The sequence below is a fragment of the Mustela nivalis genome (genome assembly GCF_964662115.1).
Source record: "Mustela nivalis genome assembly, chromosome: 11".
Taxonomy (NCBI): domain Eukaryota; kingdom Metazoa; phylum Chordata; class Mammalia; order Carnivora; family Mustelidae; genus Mustela; species Mustela nivalis.
In genome coordinates this window covers 73,521,302-73,525,831 of record NC_139030.1, presented here as the reverse complement: position 1 = coordinate 73,525,831, position 4,530 = coordinate 73,521,302, and the positions used below count along the sequence as shown (strand labels likewise).

Below are 4,530 nucleotides of genomic sequence, written 5' to 3'. Positions count from 1 at the left end.
AAAACCTTAGTTCAGGTCTTCATAACCTCTCACCTGGCTTACTGTGAGAGGCTATTATGTTAAAAATGGGCCAGCGATTTGAACAGACACCACCAAGGAAGACAATGACCAATTAGCTCAGGAAAAGATGCTCAGTGTTACTGGTCTTCAAGAAAGTGAAAATTAAAACCACCAACAAGATGTCACTTCATACCCAAATTAAAATGGAAAATACCAAGAGCTAGAATGTGGAGCAACTAAGACTCTGAAACACTACTGGTGAGAGCATAAGAATATACAACCGCTATCTAGAGCTCTGGATGGTTTCCTGTGAAGTTGAACACAAGCTCGCCCTGTCTCAGTGCATCCTCCCTTAGGTACTTACCCAAGGGAAGTGAGAACATATGTCTACAAGAAGCCTCGTATAAGAATGTTCAGAGCAACTTTATTATAGTCAAAAACCGGAAGCAATCCAAATGTTCATTAGCAAGAGAAAGGACAAACAGATTGTTGTTTATTCATACAATGGAGTATGTCTCAACAATAGAACGAAATAAACTACTGATGGACTGTAAAGACATATGGGGAGAAAAGAAGAGAACCATACAGTTCCATCTATATGAAGTTCAAGTATAGGCAACACTAATCTATAATGAGAGAAATCAGAATGGTGGTGCCTCTGGGAGTAAGAATGATTAAGGGAACATGAAGGCATTTACTAGGATTTGGGAATTATTTTCTATTCTATTTGTGTGTTGAAACTTATAGAACCAAACAGTTAGGATCTGTGCATTTTCTTGCTTTTTACTGAAGATAAAAATACACAGAACATATTTATTGCTCCTATTTTTTGGTAATTTTAGTCTACTGAATGATTTTTTTTCAAGGTGCAGAATTGAGTTTTTCTTAAATAAAGGAATTTTTATTCTTTTATATATTATTCCTTTTTTCCATGGCTTCTGATCTCTTCCACAGAAATTCCAATTACCCTGATACCCTTCCCAGTCTCCAGTGCTCCACATTTTGTCCTTCTCATCTGCATTCTGAGAGAACTTCTCAGCTGCTTCTCCATATCACAGAGGGTGCTTCTTCTCTTTATGGCTTCCATGTGCTGATTTTAATTCTGAAATTTATCTAGCATCTAATACTATTCTCTCCGTGCACACAGCTCCCTTCCTCTCTCTCCTGATGATATAGAAATGAAAACAGAGGTTTTGGAATCAGATCTTGCTTGTCAATATAGGCCCCTGTCTATATGTATGTTTTGGGAAAATTAATTTAATTTAATAAGCTTCTTTTTCTAATCTGCAAAATGAGAATCAGAGTTGTAACAACTTCATAGTGTTATTGTAACAATTTTGTGAGCTAATGACTGTGCAGTACTTAGCCTGGCTCTGGGCATAAAGTACTGAGTAATATTAGCTTTCAACAGCAGCAGGGAGCATCTTCATCATTGCTATGCTTGCCTTCCGCCTGACAAACATTCAGTTTCAAGCTATTTACAACTCACCTTCTAGGTCTTTCATACACTGACTGACGGATGGCGGACCTCCAGCGAACATCTGTTGAAGAAACAGATAAATTTGTTCCTTTAGTTTTACTGTCTATTCTCACATAGCGTCATGTCACTATGTTTTTGTTGTTAATTAAACTCGATTATTAGTGAAAATCTATTCTTGGAGCAGGTTTTAAAACAATGAATCAATTCCTTTCCTCAGAAAAAATATTGTTACAATGTCACCTTGATGTCACTTGAACAATGAACCCATCAGGAACAGAAAACTGATTTCATGTTGAATTTTTATTCAGACAAACATTACAAGACTACATCAGAATTAGTTTTCCTGAAATAGGAATTTGGGGGGCACATCTTGTGGCAGTAGTTATTAAAATTTTGTTCTTTAAGATCTTTAAATATTTCTAATCTGTTTTATTTTTCTTTCAAGAAGTCTCAAAATAAATTATTAGAGAGATGATAAAGAAAGGTCTCTTTCTGCATGGCTAGCTTGATCGGTGGAACCTGTGACTCTTGTCTTGAGCCCCATGTTAGGTGTAGAGATTACTTAAAAATAAAATCTTAAGAAAAGAAAGAAAAAGAGAAAAGAAAGGAAAAGATATAGACATCTAGTTTCTTAATGTTTAAGTAATGCCCACTTTTAAAAGAATAGGTATGCCTTAGGTTTTAATTTTGAAATTCCAATCCACCTGTTCAAATGTGAACTTATCATCCTCTTGTGGGAAGGAGAAATCAAGATCACTCACACCAGACTTTAGCCCATCCTGCTTAAAGCTCTAGGCATTGATGAGCCAACTCCTTTTCATGTGCTGCAAAATTCTTTGCACCACTGTTGCCAGCACCCCCAGGCAAAGCTTTGGTGGAGCCCATTGGAGTTGGTTCAGTTTCTTCATCACCACCATAGCCATAGTCACCAGCCAACCAAACCTAACACTGGTACTCAGGCTCCTCCACACCCTTATCACACTAGGGTTTGTCGCAGATAAAACAATCCGCATCAACACCTTTGCCAACACAGTCTTATGCCTGACACTTTGCCCACCCCACAACTATATCCATATGGCCAGGATCCTGACCCTTTGATCTGGTTTTGGTAGAGAGCTGAGTTGCAGGACCATTCCTATATCTTATGAGCTTCCTTCTATCCTTACCTCCTTTCTAGTTAGTGAGCCTTTTAATTATAGGGAATTCCTTTTCCTGCCAGACCAATACGGCCCCAGGCATTTGAAGTAGATACCCATTACCTAAGATGGCTTCCCTATGCCCTCAACAGCTCTGATCACTGGGTATATTAGTTATCTACTGCTGCAAAACAAATTACCCCAAACTTAGCCTGTTAAAACAATAAGCAGTTATGAACTCACAGTTTCTGAGGCTCGGTGGTTCTGGCTCAGGTTCTTTCACAAGATTTCAGTAATACTGTTGACACAGATTACAGTCTCTGAAGGTTGACTGGGACTGGAGGGCTCGCCTTCAATATCATTCATGTGGCTGTCACAGGAGGATTCTCTCTCTTCCCTGCAGACCTCTCCATGGACTGCTGGTGACACAGCTTCACCTAGAGTAAGAGTTGTAGGAGAGAGAGAGCCAGTGAACACACCCAAGAGAGGATAACAACTTCCATTTGTAACTTAATCTCAGAAGTGACATCCCTTGACTTCAGCCATATTCTATTCATTCATGAGTCACTAAGTTCAACCCACACTCATGGGAAAGAGAATTGTGCTCCATCTTTTGGATGGAGGACTATCAAGAATTTTTGGAAATTAATAAAATTAATTTAATAAATGAATAAATAAGTTAATACAATTAATAAAAATAAAATATTTTATTTTATTTTAATATTTTATTTATTTATTCAACAGAGAGAGAGAGCGATCATAAGTAGGCAGAGAGGCAGGCACAGAGAGAGGGAGCAGGCTCCCTGCTGAGCAGAGAGCCCGATGTGGGGCTCAATCCTAGGACCCTGAGATCATGACCAGAGCGGAAGACAGAGGCTTAACCCACAGAGCCATCCAGGTGCCCCATTTGGACAACTTTTAAAAATTACTACCCTGAGTTAACACATATATATATCCTCAGATGTATGAAAACACAGTTAAGTGAACTCATGACATGTGAGCTTATTTCTTACCCTGGAGTGTTTGGATTCCTGTAGAAAAAAACAGAACAAAACAAAACAAAAAACACTGCTCAGAGCTGCCCCATCCCCAGAGGGGGTTCACTGCTTTTCTGTCCCTCCGATCCATCTGGTTGCTCATTAACACAGCCCCTGACAAAGCAGAACTAATGAATTCTCTCAATGCAAGAGGGAGGGTATGTGAGAAAGCCCTGGAAAGGGGCAGAAATAGCTTAGTGCTGCAGGCAACATAATAGATTAACTCTTCAACCGCACAGTGATTCATCGTCCTGTCACAGACTCACTGAGCTGGAAAGAAAGTCAGGTCTCTTAACTGTCTAGAAAGTGGGGCTTTTGGATGAAGGTCAAACCCAAGAGAGTCATGGTTGTCCTGACAAGTTTGAGAAATAGTTTAAGGGATCGTACAGTGGGTCTCAGAGCTTTGACGCAGATTTGAGTAGCGCGAGGGTCTTGAAAGATGAGAACACTTTTAAGACACAAATATCCCTCTCTGCGCATGGCTTCATCTTGGTGAAGGGCTTCTGCTCTGTTCCTTGTAATGCACTGTCGAAGGTCTGGTGATGCTTCTCATCTGCAACTTTGGCGTGTGGTTTGATCAGACGAGGGATTCTGACGTCAGATGTCATATCCGTCCATGTGGCTGTCCAAGCAAGTGAAATAGGGTTAATAGAAATAATATGGTTTATGTGAAGTTAACCTCAGGGGAACCTTGGAACAATGTTTCCCAAAGTGTGTTCCACAGAACCCTGGTCCCATGAGTCATTCCATGAGTAGAAAATTGTATGGTAAAATGAACATATGAAACATTGCACTAAATACTGACGATGCATTAAATGCTAGATGATATGTTATTAGTAGATGAAGGCATATGAGAACTCCTGCAGCTGAAAAATTA

At 39.5% G+C, this 4,530-nt stretch overlaps 1 long non-coding RNA gene across 1 annotated transcript; it reads right to left on the bottom strand.

Moving 5' to 3' along the window:
* Nucleotides 1-609: 609 nt before the first annotated feature.
* LOC309843495 lies at nt 610-3,949 on the bottom strand. The gene is made up of 3 exons (XR_014300169.1): nt 3,630-3,949; nt 2,860-3,053; nt 610-1,541 (listed from the first exon to the last, which is right to left on the bottom strand). It is a non-coding gene; the product is annotated as an uncharacterized lncRNA (long non-coding RNA).
* Between the last annotated feature and the right edge of the window lie 581 nt (nt 3,950-4,530).